The sequence below is a fragment of the Felis catus genome, chromosome B2 (genome assembly GCF_018350175.1).
Source record: "Felis catus isolate Fca126 chromosome B2, F.catus_Fca126_mat1.0, whole genome shotgun sequence".
In the NCBI taxonomy this organism is placed as follows: domain Eukaryota; kingdom Metazoa; phylum Chordata; class Mammalia; order Carnivora; family Felidae; genus Felis; species Felis catus.
Genome location: NC_058372.1, coordinates 148,909,140 through 148,926,306, shown reverse-complemented (window position 1 = coordinate 148,926,306; position 17,167 = coordinate 148,909,140). Strand labels below are relative to the sequence as shown.

The window sequence follows — 17,167 nt, the reverse complement described above, 5'->3', positions numbered from 1 at the left end:
CGGGGTGCTCGCGGTTGGCACAGACCGCCACCAGAGGGCGCAGGGCAGCTCCCTCCAGACCCAAACTTGGCTCTCCTCCTGGATCCCTGCACTCACCTGAACGCACTGCCCAGCATTTCCTAGGGATGAAGCCGGGATCCTTTGATCCGAAGCCTCTCTCCCACCCCTCACGTCCCGACAGGTCACATGCATGGCGCCTGAGTCTGCACGGCCCTGGGCCACCGAGGTCACCTCCGGACACTGCAGCTCAGAGCTCTGTCTGAAGACGCAGCACCCCCCCCCCACCCCGCCCCGTGACCTTGGCCAGTACGACCTCCTCGGCGGTCTCCAGGCCCACCGCACCCGAACTTTATGCTGTGCTGCCGAGCGGCCACGAGCCCACATGGGGCTATTAACGTTTAAACTTGAAATACAGTTCAGCTTCAGTTCTGTGGCCACAGTGGCCACGTTTCAAGTGTCCCACAGCCGCGTGAGGCTAGGGCTCCCGTGCTGGACAGCAGAGACTCTAGAACATTCCCTTAATCGCAGACTATTCTAGTGTGCCGATCGGGAGTCTTAGTTACAGACAAGAGAATCCGCTCCAGCCGGCGTAAGCAGGAAGAGAGTTATTCAAGCGTATTGGGTAACTTGAGCCCGCGGCCCAGCAGGCCTGGAAAGCTGCTGGCCAGAGACCGCGAAACCAGAGACAGCGTCCCGGCAGCGTTGGGGGGGGGGGAGGTGCTGGCAGAAACACCCTGCCCCCCCCACCCCGCCCGCGCACCTGCCCTTGCCCCTCCCCAGGCCCCCGCCCACGCACTGCACCCGTCCCTGCCCCCACCACCTTCCCCCTGCCCTCGCAACCGCACCTGCCCCTCCCCCAGCCCCCTGCACCGCCCACGCACCCAGAACCTGCCCCTGCCCCTGCCCCCACCACCTGGCCCTCCCCCTGCCCCTGTCCCTGCCCCCACCCTGTCTCTTGCCCCCACTCCCTGTCCTCCCTACCCCCGCACCTGCCCCCTGCCCCTGCCCCCACCACCTGGCCCTCCCCCTGCCCCCACCCTGTCTCTCGCCCCCACTCCCTGTCCTCCCCACCCCTGCACCTGCCCCCTGCCCCTGCCCCTGCCCCCACCACCTGGCCCTCCCCCTGCCCCCACCCTGTCTCTCGCCCCCACTCCCTGTCCTCCCCACCCCCGCACCTGCCCCCTGCCCCTGCCCCCACCACCTGGCCCTCCCCCTGCCCCCACCCTGTCTCTCGCCCCCACTCCCTGTCCTCCCCACCCCCGCACCTGCCCCCTGCCCCTGCCCCCACCACCTGGCCCTCCCCCTGCCCCCACCCTGTCTCTCGCCCCCACTCCCTGTCCTCCCCACCCCCGCACCTGCCCCCTGCCCCTCCCGCTGGCCCTCCCCCTGCCCCTGTCACTGCCCCTCCCCCTGCCCCCACCCTGTCTCTCGCCCCCACTCCCTGTCCTCCCCACCCCCGCACCTGCCCCCTGCCCCTGCCCCACCCGCTGCCCCCTGTCCCCCGCCCCCACTCCCTGTCCTCCCCACCCCCGCACCTGCCCCTGCCCCCACACCTACACCCGCACCCGCACCCACTCCTTGTCCTCCCCGCACCCGCCACCTGCATCCCAGCTTAGCCTGCCAGGGACCGCAGGCTGGATCGCCCCAGACAGGCCTCGTCCTCTCGAGGACGACGCCTTTCCACCTGGCTCCCAGACTTCCAGATATCTGCAGCACAAGAAAGCCGATCCGTCACGCCGTCCACACTGCAGCCGGCGGCCACCGCAGGTGCTACAGCCCCTCTCCCTGTGCTGGGAGCGGCAGTGACAGCGGACGCATGGCCGCCTCTCAGGCAAGGACCCTTTGTAAATGATGGGGGCGCAACCCGCCCACCGCCCCGGAGAGAAAACCCAGACGGGCCTCAGCCCATCAGCTCCGCTGCCGGTGACCCTCCCCGTCCGGCCCGTCCAGGGCCATAGCCCAAAACTGAGGAGACACGCGGTGCCACCCTCGGCCAGCTACAGAAACGGGGGACCCCGGGGAGGGGCGGGGGGAGGAAATGGGTTATGGTAAAGCCCAGGAAGAAGTTGTGGGTACTCACCGTTCAAGTGTGTTCCCTGCAGACACGGTCCTCAGCCCACGGAGGACCGTGGGAGCTCAGTCCAGTTAAGGTGGGGTCGCTGGATGGGCCCTCGTCCTGTATGACTTTCCCTGGAGGAAGGGGGGGTCCACGCCAGGCACCAAGGTCTCCACAGAAACCAAGCCTTCTCATTCCTTGGCTTTGGACCTCCAGCCTCCAGAAGTGAAACAGAGAAATTTCTGTTGTCTAAGCCCCCCGTGTGGTGGTTTGTCACCGCGGCCCGAGTGCACAGACACGGCCACCGTAGCTGTCACAGCAGAAGCTGGTGGCAGCCCCAGCCGCCTCCCCCAGGTCTGATTCCATGTACCTTTCCCCCCAACCAGGGTGTGAGCTGCCTGGGACCTTCTGTCTCGTGTTCACCTTGTTCTGCGCCTGGGGGGCTGGGCCTTTGTCACGGGCGAACAGGGGGCCACCTCCTCACCCCCCACCCCCACCCCCAGGGTAGCAAGAGCCCCGGTGCCCTTGTTCACCAGCTGAGATCACTGGAAGGTGACGCCTGGGGTCTGTGGGTTACGCAAGACATCTGACGGGTCAGTTGGAGCATTTGTGTCGCCTGGGGAAGCATCCTTCCGCAGAGCCCAAGAGCACAGAGAAAGGAAGGAAATGCTTTGCTGGTGAGTCCCCGGCCGCCAAGGGAGGGAGTTCTGCTGGCTGCTGGCACCTACCTCCCACAATCTCCAGCCCAACAAGGGCAGAAAAGCCCCTCGCTGCAGGGCCAGTGTCGGCTGCCCAGGCCAGGACATCCCCCCCACCCCGGTCCCCCAGTGCCGTGACCGTCCCTCAATCGCCGACACCGCTATCCTAACAGGGCACCATCCGTAGGACCGCATGGCAGGACTCGAGAATCCCGGGTCACTGGCCGCTGGGTCTCCTTCCCTCCCATCTTGGTCAGCTCAGGCCCTAACAAAACACCTGACTGGGGTGGACACAAGGGGCCTTCGTTCCTCGTCGTTCAGGAGCCCAAGAAGTCTGAGGTCGGGGCGCCAGCACGTCCCTGTCTGGTGGGACCCACCTCCTGGCTCACAGAAGGTTCTAGTATCTTCCTTTAAGGGGCTCCACCTCCATGACCTCACCTCAACCTAATCACCTCCAGAGGCCCCCCTCCAAATACCGTCACCTCCGGGGGGTAGGGCTTCAAAGTATGGACCTGAGGACACAAACCCTCAGCCCATGGTGCCCCTTGGCCGTGAGTTTCTGGGTCAGAAACTATTCGTGCATTTTCAATGCGTTTGGGCCAAGGGTCGCCCACGGGTGCAGCTGCTGGACAAAACAGGGCGTGTATCCGTGACTGGCACTTACTGTGCCCTCCCTTCGCCCCCCTCCCCCAAGCAGGTCAGGGAGAACCACCCTGAGGCCACCAGGAGGCGCCAGGGGGCTGGGCCACCGCTGGCCCAACACACCTGCGTCAGACTGCCCACCACCTCGCACAGCCTCCAGCTGTGAGCAGGACAGACGGAGCCCGGAGCCCCGGTCTGCTGTGCCCTGCCCCGTCACCTCATGGGACTCCCTCTGGCACTCAGCCCGACCTGCCAGACCTATCCCCCCCCCCCACTGCCCCACCTGCCTCTCCCACTGGAGTGCGAGCAGGGCAGAGTCCCCGATTGTGTTGACCTGAACCCCAGGCACAACACCGGACATCTCATTGATGTTGGCGATGCTGACAGCAAGAGAGTGGGGAACAGCACAGAGACGGGGCGGCGGGGGGGGGGCCGTGAGGTCTGAGCCACGTCTCCCTTAGAAATACTGCCCTTCCTCCTCCTCCCCACCTGCCCCAGAAGTTCCTGGGAAGCGATTTCAACACATGGTACCCGGGCTGCGTGAAAGCAGACGCACTCATGCACTTTGGCATCTGGGAGTCAGGGGTTCGAATTCGAGCCTGGGCCTTTCTGATGGGCGTGAGGACCCCACCCGGGGGTCCTTCCCTCAGGGAGACCTCACAGAAGTGCAGGGGCCTCCCGCACCCCGCGTGCGAGGCCACGGGACCCAGGAGGTGCCCTGTTCCCTTGGCAGAAACATCCAGAGCAACTGACTGCCACCGCAGGCAATGTCCCCTTAAGGTTAATCATTCAGCGGCACTAGAGTTTGACCAGGGAATCCGGTAAAACCGCATCTTCTTATGTGTAGAACGAGGCCAGGGTTACGGGATGAGGATGAGCCAAATATTAGCTTTCAGATATGCTGCCTAGGACGGCCTTCCAGACCTGAGCGGTGTGGCCCACGTGGAAGTTGCTCTGAGGTCAAGCAAACACACTGAACCCTGGTGAGCGGCGAACTTCGACCCACTTTGTGGAAGATTCCTACAGAACTGAGCTGAGCTCGCTCTGTGTTTTCACGTCCCTGACTCATCCGTGTGACGGTACGACCTTCCCGGGGAGTTCAGGTCAGATGTGCCTCGGTTCACCTGGCGATTTTCACCTCTGGCACTGAGATCACATTTAGGAAAAAAAAAAAAAAAAGAAAAAAAAAAGAAAAAAGACAGTGTGTCTGCTGAAGTCCAAAGTCCAGAATTCAAGTTCCCCACCGCCAGCTCCAGGCGGACAAGAGGCACCATCGTGGAAAGCTCATGGAGCTTGCTGGGGGCCACGCAGGGAAAACAAGAGGCGACCCCGGGCCATGACCAGGAGGAAACGTTCATGGCGCATCAGAGGTGAGAATCTGCCACGTGTCTTGGGGAAACGAGCCACCGACCACGGGTGGAACGCAGCAAGGAAGGGCCACACTGTGGATCGTGATACAGACAATTCATATTCATGACAATATGCTCAGCCAGTATTATGTACTCAGAATAGACACAAAATCTTCCACTGCCGGAACGTCATTTTTTTTAATGTTTATTTTTGAGAGAGAGAGTGCGCGCGCAAGCGGGGGAGGGACAGAGAGAGAGGGAGACACAGAATCCAAAGCAGGCTCCAGGCTCTGAGCTGTCAGCACAGAGCCCGACACGGGGCTCGAGCCCACAAATCGTGAGATCAGGACCTGAGCCAAAGTCGGAAACCCAACGAATGAGCCACCCAAAGCACCCCATGGAACATCATTTAGCTTAAAAACGGTAACACCGAATGGGCTGATCTAAAACACACTAGCAACTGCAGTATGAAACAACATAGAAAATACAGAACAGAATTTCAAATGTGGAAACAAACATTGCCAATTCGTCGCCTGAAAAATAAACCCAGGGAGAGGGTGTTTTTGAGTCCTGAGTGTCGGCTAGAGGTGAACAAGCTGATGTGTGTCACAACAGACGGTGCTCTAGCTATGTTAGCTGCGAACTGGGATTTACTGGAATTTTAAACCGCGACCCTGATGTTCCTCTTAGGGCTTTGTGTGTTACATTGTGTGATACACTGTGAAAATATTGTATTCAGTCTTCTTAAGCACACACTAGGAAGAAAGTCACAGAGTTTTTAAATTGTGCAAATACCATGAAGCATCGTCAGTTTCAAAGACCCTGGAAAGAAAGGACAAGGAACAGAATGATGTCTGCCAGTGCTTGTTGGCTGAGTCACGAAAGAGTCCTTTACCTGCAGTCCAAGAATTTCTCAAGGGACGGACGCCTGGGCATCTGAGTCGGTTGGGCATCTGACTCTTGATTTGGGCTCAGGTCATGATCCCAGGGTCGTGGGATCGAGCCTTGCATCCGGCTCCATGCTGACCATAGAACCTGCTTAAGATTCTCTCGCCAAATAATAATCAAAGACAACAAATGGAGTGGGATTTATGTTTTCTCATCAATATCAGCGTGTGCATAGAAGAGCTCAACGTGAAGCTTAACAACACCATTTAAGAGCTTTTGGGGGGCAACTGGCTGGCTCAGTCGGCAGAGAGGGTGACTCTTGATCTCAGGGTAGTGAGTTTGGGTCTGACGTCGGGGATCTCAGGGTAGTAAGTTTGGGTCCGATGTCGGGTGTAGAGATTGCTGAAAAGTAAAATCTTTGGTGGGGGGGGGGGTGAAGGGAAAAAGCTTATTGGTGACCTTGCTAGGCAGGTAGGGAAATGTATTTGCAATCCAAATCTTTGGAACACAAATCCATATGCTGATTTTACGAATTTTTCTAACGTGAATAAATAGGCAGAACGTGTTAACAGCACGAATTTACAGCATTATAAGAATTAGCTGCAAACACTACCCCCAGAGCTGAGGGGCTGCTTCTCAGTTTACACAGTAAGGAACCTTTGAATTCAGTGCTGACACAACTGAGTTGAAGCGGGAGGAGGCCGGTTCACCTACATTGAGCTGATGTATTTTGCAACTGATATGCTTTTGCTTCAAAGTAAATTCTCCTAAAAAAGATTAACTAGTATTGCCAGTGCGAACGCAAATGTTAAAGGAAAATGATTTTAGGGGTTACTCGATTCAGTTTTGGAAACTTTTTCCATATGCCTGAAATAACTTGGTTACATAAATATAATTTTTAAACTATAAATTCTATGAAATTTAAATACAGAGCAAATATTGCTAATGAAGAGGCACCCAGGGGGCTCAGTCGGTTGAGCGTCCGACTTCGGTTCAGGTCATGATCTCACGGTTTGTGAGTTTGAGCCCCGCATCGGGCTCTGTGCCGACAGCTCAGAGCTTTGCACCTGCTTCTGATTCTGTGTCTCCCTCTCTCTCTGCCCCTCCCCTGCTCACGCTCTGTGTCTCTCTCTCTCAAAAATAAATAAACATTTAAAAATTTTTTTAAATATTGTTAATGAAAATTTAGCATCTGGGGAGCGCCTGGCTGGCTTAGTCAGAGGGGTGCGTGGCTATTGATCTCGGGGTCTTGAGTTCAAGCCCTACATTGGGTATAGCGATTACTAAAAACATTAAAAAAAGAAAACTTACCATCTGAATTGAAATGAATCATAAGTGTAGAATACTCACCAGATTTTGATGACTTCATATGAAAATAAAATACTTCAATAATAATTTTATACTGATTACACATTGAAATCATATTTTGGATATTCGGCCGGACTATATCACTAAAATTAACCCCACCTATTTCCTTTACAGCTTGAATGTGGTCACTAAAAACTTCAAGTCCTGCGTGTGGCTCCGGTGATATTTCGAGTTCCTTTTTCCTCATGCCGGGGTCTCGTGGGAGAGGGATTCCATCGCCGGCTGTCCTATTGCATGTTGCACCTGCTGGACATGTTTGATTACTTCCTGAGAGTGTCCCTGGGTTACATGCCTTAATCCTTGCATTTCCAGGCTTGATGGGATTCAGGTTCCAGATGTGGGTGGACCCTTCACCAGCTGTTTACTTGAAGCATCACACCGGGAGGCAGTAAGTTACAGTCCTTCTGATGGTGATGCTAAGTGGAATCTCCTGGATCCCTCCTTGTACATTTGCATTTCCCCTTTCACACAGCGAACAATCCCTGGGAAGATCTGGCTCGCATTTATTTACCAAATGACTAGAGTTCTGTGCTGCCTTCTGTCTGAAGCCGGCACTGCAGTCGGGATTGCAAACTGGTGTTCTTTTCATTCCACCACTCTCCCCTATCTGTTAGCCGAACTCCTTCTGAGGACAAGAGCTCTCCTCCGTCACCAGGCCTGTCTGAAGTAGTTCATGTGGGTAAACGCTTCTTTTCCTTTAATTACCGGAAGAGTTGGCGCACGAATTATGACAAAGGAGTTTCAGGCTTTTATTTTGTTGGCTTTTCTTTCTGTGCCTTTTTTAAGGTTTTTGTTTGTTGCTAAGTTTTTTAAAATAACTTTACCGGGATGCAACTCGCATATGCAATGTCCGCCTTTAAAGTGTACAATTCAGTGGTTTTTAGCACATTCACAGAGTTATCCCACCATCTGTACAACCAATATTGGACGGTTTCCACCCGGAAGAAGAGTGCATAGCCCTGCCCCAAGCCTCGCAGCCCCAGGCGGCCGCTAGTCTGTTTCCTGTCTCCCTGGATGAGCCCACCCTGTGCACATCATATACGTGGCCTCATACTGCATGCGGTCCCGGGTGCCTGGCTCCTTCATAAGCACGGGCTTGCTAGATCTATCCATGTCGTAGCGCGTGCCAGGACTTCGTTTCGTTTTATTGCTGAGTAATATTCCATCGCATGGCTAGTCCACAGTTTATTTATCTCTTCCTCAGTTGACCCAATATTTGGGTTGATTTCACTCTTTGGCTGTTATTTACAATGCTGCTATGAGCATTTGGATACAAGTGCTGTGTGGACATATGTTTTCAGTTCTCTTGGGTGTGTATCTGGGGGTGGGGTGGCTGAGTCATGTGGCAACCCCGTGTTTCACCCCGGGAAGACGGCCAGGCTGTTTTCCAAAGCAGTCCAGCCACTTTGCACTCCTAGCGGCCACGATTGGGGGTTCCCGTCCCTCTACATCCTGCCCGACACCTGTTGTGTTCCACTCTCTTGATTGTGGCCTTTCTGGAGAGTGTGAAGGGGGGTCTCATGGTGGTTTTATCATTTCCCTGATGGCTAATAAGTTTCATGAGCTTATTGGCCATTTGTGTGTCTTCTTTGGAGAAACCTCTATTCGGTCCTTTGGTTGTTACTTAATTGGGCTGTCTTTGTATTACTAGGTTGTAAGTTATTCTTTAAATGGTTCCTCATCAGATATATGACTTGCAACAAGTTTCTCCCATTCTGTGGTCTTCCTTTACGTCCTTTGGTTTTCCCTTAGGGGTCCTGCAGTCAGGCTTTGTGCTTTCTGATACTCAGATTGTCCTGGGTTTAGTCACTGGGAGGCCCTCCCCGCGGCTTCCTTTTCTATCAACACAAAAGGTAGAGTTTCAGCCAGCTTCGGAGCAGACCAGGGGGCTTTGCAGGCTCCTGCCGTCACAACCCAAGAGCCCATCCCGTGGCCGCTCCGTCCTGCTGCACAGAGAAGAAGGACTGTCTGCAGTCAGCCATGTGAGCTACCCCTTCTGTGGATGTGGCTGTAGCCGGGGCCCAGGGCCCCAAACACACCAGGTTCGCCCACTCGCTGCTGGCAAAACCCAAAGGCAGAGAAAGGAGTGATGGAGAAACAGGAAAGGGACTGATTTCAGGGAGGCCAGCTCCGGGAAGACGGCGGACTGGCGTCTCAAAGACGGTCTCCAAAGTGCCAAAGATACTTGCAGGTGTATGCGAGGAGAACGTGGGGCAGAGGTGGGTCTGTGCAGGTGGGCAGTGAAGGTCAAAGGCAGCTTGTCTCCCAGTGATCCCAGGTGGTCCTGCTGGCTCAGCTCGGTCCTGATGCTCAAGGGGGTAGTTTTGGTTACATCAGGAGATGCTTTGCCCTCAAGGGCCCTCGCCCCAAGCCAAGAGACCAGTTGGAAGGAAGAACCAACAGGGAAGCGTGAGGTCAAAGGGGAGGCAGCCTCAGTCCTTTTTCCCAGAGCAACTTGTCCCCACAGGGTGTTTTCACCACACTCAGAGCCAAACCATTGTATGAGAGAAGTTGAGATCCCACCCCCCACCTTTCTCCAACATTTACAGCCCCTCACTGATTAGAAAACGAAGCAGCAGCAGAAGGGGCTCACAGGTAGGCACAGAAACTCAACTGCATATATGGTGCGATATTGGCTCCGTTTACAGATTTAAAAACCGAGGCCTAGGCAGTTTTAAAAACTTGCCAAATGCAGGCAGCTAAATAAAAAGTGGCAGGATTTGTTCACCTGACTGGCAGGTCTGGTTTCTTCCATCGGCACACCCTGGCGGCCGGGCACGGGGCCACTGGAGCCCCTGGACCGCCAGTCCCACGAGATGCTCCTTCCAAAGGGCTCTCTGGTTAAGGACATTTGGTAACTGATCCATGGGTTAACTTTTATGCCATCACAAATTCACATGAGCTTCATAAAGGCTCTCAAAAGAGCTGCAGAAAAAAATTAACCTTGTCGGATTCACACGTTTCCTAGATGCCTCTGGCCCAGGAAACCCTGCTCTCCACCGGCTTCATTTTTCCCCTGAAGCCCCTAAGAACACCATGGTAGGAGAAAGCTGTCTATACTCACAAAGCGTGTCGGCCTCTTCTTCCCTATGACCAGAAATGGGCGACCCGTGGGTGACAGTTTGGCATCCTGTGATTACCCAGTTCCCTCTCGCCTTTCAGGGGTTGGGTTTACTGTCTAGTTCAGTGTTTAGTGGGAGTTGTGGCTCCAATCACTCATTTCAGTATAGAATGCAAACGAGTGATGCCTCTGTTTCCTTTATCCTTTATCATAAACGATATCCTTTACCGTTTATGCCTAGGAAACTCCTGAATTGCCAAGCAAAATGAAGGTTTCTTGCCCGTGAAGCCATTTCTTTGTGACTTCCGGAGGAACAGTATTGAGGGGGCTTTGGGGTGATGGTGGGGTCCGGAGCCGACGGCCAAGGAAGAATTCTTGAAGATGTCTTTGCTGCAAAAAGGTGATTTTGTTAAAGCACAGGGACAGGACCCGTGGGCAGAAAGAGCAGCACTGGGGTTGTGGTGAGTGACTCATGATACACCCTCAGGTTGGGAGGGGGTCAGGGACAGAGTAAGTCTCTAAGGCATTTTGGAAGCAAGGTTTCCAGGACCTTGAAAACGCCATTTATTACCGTTTAGTCAAACCTCAGTCATGAGACCCTTCGGATGTATACCAGGGGCCATAAGCTTGGAGGATGATTGCCGGCATGGATCCTGGGGGAGTTGAGATAAAGGAGGCTTCCAAAATGAGTTTTTATATGTTAGTTAAGGTAGACTCATGGGATCCTGGGGGTCAGGCTAAGGTTAAGCCAAGATTCCCTTTTGCCCCCCAGCAAAGTTATCAGCGAGCCAGCTGAGCTCCTAGAGGAAGGTCACTCTGCCTGTTTCAAGGACTTGTAGCTGGGCTGTAGGCAGTAAGGGAATTTAATTTTTCATTTGCCTTTCTTTCCTACACCACCATGGCCTGCAGTTAACCCCCCTTACATCTTGGTGAGGGTGATATTAGGGCTTCAGGAAATGGAGTCTGTAGGTTTCTGTGGATAAGACTGCCTCTTTTGTAAAAAAAAATTTTTTTAACGTTTATTTGTTTTTGAGAGACAGAGAGAGACAGAGCATGAGCAGGGAAGGGGCAAAGAGAGGGAGACACAGAATCTGAAGCAGGCTCCAGGCTCTGAGCTGTCAGCACAGAGCCCGACGCGGGGCTCGAACCCACGAACTGCGAGATCATGACCTGAGCCTAAGTCGGACCCTCAACCGACCGAGCCCCCCAGGCGCCCCTAGATTGCCTCTTTCTTGCAGTTTACTAAGTTCTCCGTAAACTGAAGGAGCCCCCTGTCCTGTATGACGATGATCTCCATCAGTCAGACATTTGCTTTCTTTCCTTTCCCCTGTTCTTGGGCAGCCCGGAGAGTCCAAGGAATATCACACACACATCCCACCTGAGGCGCTGGGTGCGGTTAGCCTGTCCTCTGCCCTCAGCTTGCCCCACGCTCCCTCATCAGTATGAGAACAGTGACCCATGAGAAAAGTGCGTGGGGGCAGGGGCTGCTGATCTCCAAGTATTCAAGCCTTGGGGGCATCACAATGGATTGATTACAGGTAGGACCTGAAGAGCTAAGGAGGCAAAAAAGTACACATCCATATTCCAGACGGTGCACTGGCCTCTGAGTGTCCCCGGTTCTCACTGAACTCCCGAGTTTCTTGGCTTACTCATTTACTGCATTCTTTAAATTACTAAAGCAATCAAACTAATGTGTGCTACCTAGCTGGAATCCATGTAAGGCAGGTGTTGGGCTGCAATAGATGGGCAGCAGGACGTTAACAACACATCTATGTTTTGAATGTGTGTGTGTGTGTGTGTGTGTGTGTGTGTGTGTTTTAAGTTTATTTAGAGAGGGGCGCCTTGGTGGCTCAGTCGGTTAAGCAGCCGACTTCAGCTCAGGTCATGATCTTGCGGTCCGTGAGTTCGAGCCCCGCGTCGGGCTCTGTGCTGACAGCTCAGGGCCTGGAGCCTGTTTCAGATTCTGTGTCTCCCTCTCTCTCTGACCCTCCCCCGTTCATGCTCTGTCTCTCTGTGTCTCAAAAATAAATAAACGTTAAAAAAAAATTTTTTTTTTTTTAACGTTTATTTAGAGAGCGACAGAGACAGTGCGCACAGGGCGGGGGCAGAGAGAGTGGAACGGGAACCGAGGTTCGCACAGAGTCGAGACACCGAAGCGTTTCTTTCCAGGAAGGAACTTTGTGCCGGCAACGCTCGATTGGGTTCACACTGGAAAAGCTGAAACCCCGAGTGCAGTGAGGTGTAGTCTTTTATAAATGTTTTTCTTGCCCGTCTCCCATACATGGTAACACCCAGCCACGCGGTCTGATCAGGTGGCCTCATGTCACAGGGTCGTGAGACATGTTACGTACGCATACAGCCAGGTTGCCTTCCCTTATCTTGAGGGGTCCCCCCCAACAGTCCTTAGGGATGAGAGAAAATCCCAAGCAGGCTCTGTGCTGTCAGCGCAGAACCCACCATGGGGCTCGATCCCATGAACTGAGAGACCGTGACCTGAGCCGAAATCAAGAGTCAGGGGTCTGACCGACAGAGCCACCCAGGAGCCCGGTCACACATCTATGTTTATAAAACACGTACTCACCCCCCAAGTACTCCTCGGAAATTGTCTCTTGTCATCACAACAGCTGTCCCAGATGGACAACATGGTCCTCGTTAGCCCCATTTCCAGAAGAAAACCTGTGTAATTAAGTGTGTTAGTTCATAAGCAGAACTACCGTTTCCTCTTTTCCTTTTCTTTTTTTTTTTTCTTTTTTGTTATTTTGATAAGTGAAAAAACATGGCAAGTTTACTGCTAGAGAAGATTGCTTCTACCGTGTGAGGCATCACAGACCTGCCTGCCAGGAAACCCTCCACAGGACCCCCACGGAGGACCCCCCTACCCACACAAGCACTGCCCTGGATATGGTGTGTATGGACTGCCTACACAACACCGGCCCACATGGGTGCGGTGTAACTAAGGGCCAGCTTCCCCCCTCCTCTGACTTCAATCTGTCTGAGCTCACAGTTCCTGTTCCTCATAGTCAACAGGGAAGCCCTGTGTGTGACCGTCATTTCTGGACTTTGAGAACTCCGGGCGTATGAGGTTCTGGCTTGATGCTAGGCCCTTGCAGCCTCTTCCGGAAACCTGGGACCCAAGCCAGCGATGTTTCATTTTTACCTTTCCATACGCTGTCCGTGTAGGGACCGGGTGAGGTTTCTAGGCCTTTCTAGAATTTCAGGAAATAATGTAGCTGGGTCTCTTGCCTCCTGCTGTGTTCTCTTATACATGAGACCATATTACCTGCTCCGTAGTTGAAGTAGGAAAGGTACATATTTACATGGAAGAAGTCCGAATTGTGGCAACATGAAATAAAGAAAGCACGGCTCTTAGAGAAAGAGAGCCAGATTCAGATCTCGGGGAAGCTGCTGCTTAGCAGAGCGTTATTCCTTTTATATATTCCTTTAATTAAATCCTCTAGCTCCTACCTTCCACGCAATGGGAACTTAACAGAAGCCTCGAAGATCCAAGTGTGGCCCAACTGTGGCAAGCAGAATGTTCAGACGCTGGCCTGGCGGTGACACCAGGAACTGGGGACAGGAGCCCTCAGTAGTGTTTCTCCACGCGCTGTCACTGACCAGCTTTCAGAGGCTCCCCTCCAGATCTCCTGAAGCTCTAAGCTTGCGGGGGTCTAGGAATCTGCAGAGGATTCTTCTGATCCACCGCTCCTGAGGAAAAGAAAATACTAGGAGGTAAGACTGAGCCATTGTGAGAACCGGGAGCCTCTTCTCACTCTGGGTATTGGGGAGGGACCCTTCCCACGAACCCTGCAGAAGCACCTTGGTTTTATTCAAGAAGCCATTCAGTTTCTTTACGCTGCTCCCACCCCTCTGGGTTGTAAGAACTAACGTAGGAAGAGTGCCTAGCGGTTAACACACGGTAGCGAGCGTTAAAAAACAAAACTCAAGAAGTAAAATTTAAAGAGCTACTTGGCTTTATTAAGCGATTCATGAATTGGGCAGCCTTCCATCAGGCCAGGAGAGACGTGCTCCAAGGAGTTGTCCAAAATGGAAGGTGCCAGGGGCGCCTGGGTGGCGCAGTCGGTTAAGTGTCCGACTTCAGCCAGGTCACGATCTCGCAGTCCGTGAGTTCGAGCCCCGCGTCGGGCTCTGGGCTGATGGCTCAAAGCCTGGAGCCTGTTTCCGATTCTGTGTCTCCCTCTCTCTCTGCCCCTCCCCCGTTCATGCTCTGTCTCTCTCTGTCCCAAAAATAAATAAACGTTGAAAAAAAAATTAAAAAAAAAAAATGGAAGGTGCCGGAGTCCAGCCCCAGCAGGTCCAGGGGTTCCCGAAGGATGAACGGCGTCGGCAAAAATAACAGACGCACACAGACGACAGCAGTGTGTTAGACAGGCCGCTTTATTGTGGCAAGCGTGGCATTATATGCATTATTCCTTGTGGCGTGCATCATCTATGTTTCTCGGCTTTACCTAATTTTAAAATGCTCCTTTGTGTCATCACCCATTAAGGAACCTCATAGTTATTTCTTTGTAACATTCCCTCCTCCCCTTTGCTTACTGATTAATTTCTTGATACTACTTTCGTTATGTATCTACGTTTACTTATAGTTTATAAAGCGTTTGCTCTGCTATTTTCATGAAAGGCCATCCAGCTCTCAACACCTCAAGTGGAACGTTTACAGGGACATGACTTCTTAATTGTTCAATTGATCCTTTGAACAATTTGCGGTACAAGGAACAAAAGTATTCGCTTTGGTCTGGGGTGCCGGGAAAGAGCCAAGAGGGCCCTGGGAACCCACGCCTTATGCGCTCCCAGAGAGACAATGTATACCTAGGAACTAATGAACCATTCTATACCTTAACCCACCAGGTCCAGTTACCATCTGGAATGCCTCCTGGGGGCCAAGTGGGCCTAGGGGTTGGAGTAACTTGTATCCATAGATACATTCCTTTGTGGCCGGAGTGGGGCTTTCGAACCAATTTGCCCCCCTCCCTGGCTGGGAAATATATGGGGCTATCTTTCCTTTAGGGGATGGGCAGGCAGGGATGGCACCCACTGGATAAAAGGTTTCTTTTTTGTACTGGGGGGTCATCCCCAGAAAATATCCCCGAGTTTGCCCCCATGGGTTTATTCTGAATCACCAATGCCAGTTGGACCTTGGGGATGGCCGTGATGAGTTAACAGGAGGGATACCAGTAGCTTCCCATCCGGAGGGTCGCTGTGCATTGCCCTTCCGCCAACCACCCGGGCTGTGCCATCAGGAAGGCTGGACGGATCGGCTCCCGGCAGGAACGTTTTTATAGGAAAGAGGGAAGCAAGAAGTTATTTGCAAAAGAAAAGATGGTTTCAGGCAAGGTCACCTTGGGAAGGGCAAGGGGTCTTATCACGCACATTATGTCATCTCCTTTGGGGGCAGGGGGGGACTGGAAAGGGCCCAAGTAACATATTACCTCACTGATACTGGCCAGAAAATTCCAGATTGCCTGGCTTCAAATTCCACTCCCGGAAAGTTTGAAACTGCAATTAAGTCTTGGTTTGCAGGACTGGAGGCAAGTGACTCCACCTTGGGCCTGCGGTTCTTTTTAGCGCTAATAACCATAGCACTATTAATAATCAACCCTCTTGTTTTTTCTCAGTTCATTCATTTATTCCTTCACCTTGAAGCACCAGCTGAACATAACCGACCTTCCTGTGTTATTCTGGGATGGCAGTGCTGCCTATTCAGACAACTTTCAAACAAGATCAAGGTCAGGTGTGACCCACGGAGATCCTGAGCAGAAAATGAATCTGATTCAAAGGCCTGCTGTTTTACTTCTCAAAGGCATTTCTTTAATGCCATTTAAAAAGATTTTTTTTTTTTTTTTGAGAGAGAGAGAGTGAGCCGAGGAGGGGCAGAGAGAGAGAGGAGAAAGAATCCCAAGCAGGCTCTGCACTGTCAGCAGAAATCAAGAGTCGGAGGTTCACTGACTGAGCCACCCAGCGCCCCTGATGTTTATTTTCGATAGCGTATGTTTCCTGTACAAATTTCAATAGGAATAAAAAAAAGTATACGGTGAAAAGGCAGTTTCTCTCCAGCCCTCTGCACTTGGACATCTTTTGAGGCAGTCCCTGCTAACACGTCCCTTTCAACTTTGGAAACAAACTTACAGATTTTCTCTGTCCCCATGCACAAATGAGTAGCACACTTTACACACGACTCTGCCCCTTGATTTTTCTTACACATTTTAGAGCTCTTTCCATACCGGCACACACAGAGCACCCTTCCCCTTCCGAGCTGCTTACATGATTCAGTGGAATGGATGCAGCGTGATCTAACTCTCCCTGTGGGTGGACATATTAAAAATAATGCTGTGCATCTGAAATTGCACAAGCTTGCCTGTCGGGGGGGGGGGGGACCGCTGGAGAAGGGGCGGCTGGGCCAAAGGGCGTGTCCATAGCCAACGTCAATCCACGCCACCAACCGCCCACAGCAGTGTTGACATCCAATTTAGGCTCCTACCAGAGACTGCCTGCCGCCCGTCCCCTACACCTTCACCAAAAGGCATGGTAAGGGCCGATGGTTTTCATCTGGGGCCCCTAACAGAAGATTTTAAAGACCAGGGCGCCTGGGTGGCTCAGTCGGTTAAGCAACCCATTCCGGCTCAGGTCATGTTCTCGGGTCCTTGAGTTCTAGCCCCGCGTCAGGCTCTCGGCCGCTCTCTGCGCAGGCAGCACAGAACCTGCTTTGGATCATCTGTCTTCCTCTCTCTCTGCCCTTCCCCCCACCTCAAACATCAGCAAATAAAAAAGGGGGGGAGGGGGGACAGTTAAAAAAGAGACCCGACCAACCGAACCCTCCTGTCCCGCCTCCCCGGCAGGGCGTACCCAGAGCGCACCCGGGCCGCCCACGCGGGCACTCCCGGCGCACCCCGGCCCGGCCAAGGTGCCCTTGCGGGTACGGCGGCACAGACCCTCGGGCGGCCGCCACCGACCGTCACCTCCGCGCCAGAGGACTGCGGCGGCCGGGGCTGAGCCAGCGCCAGCCAATCCCCGGCCGGCCCCGGCCGTTTTACGGCAGCAGGTCCCAGCCAATCCGCGCCGCCGCCTCCCGCCCTGCGCCCTCCCATAG

General features: G+C 53.4%; 2 long non-coding RNA genes across 4 annotated transcripts; one reads left to right on the top strand and one right to left on the bottom strand.

The window, feature by feature from the left end:
* The first annotated feature begins 1,543 nt into the window (after nucleotides 1-1,543).
* LOC109500040 lies at nucleotides 1,544-16,386 on the top strand. Of its 3 annotated transcripts, none has more exons than XR_006598482.1 (5): nucleotides 1,544-4,766; nucleotides 7,116-7,160; nucleotides 7,314-7,389; nucleotides 12,830-13,791; nucleotides 15,696-16,386. It is a non-coding gene; the product is annotated as an uncharacterized LOC109500040 (long non-coding RNA). The 3 variants fall into 3 exon arrangements; XR_002157687.3 differs by having other exon boundaries at nucleotides 7,116-7,389; nucleotides 12,830-12,966; nucleotides 13,521-13,791; XR_006598481.1 differs by having other exon boundaries at nucleotides 7,116-7,389.
* LOC109500041 lies at nucleotides 7,374-17,155 on the bottom strand. The gene is made up of 4 exons (XR_006598483.1): nucleotides 16,342-17,155; nucleotides 13,528-13,767; nucleotides 12,644-12,738; nucleotides 7,374-10,452 (listed from the first exon to the last, which is right to left on the bottom strand). It is a non-coding gene; the product is annotated as an uncharacterized LOC109500041 (long non-coding RNA).
* Nucleotides 17,156-17,167: the final 12 nt, after the last annotated feature.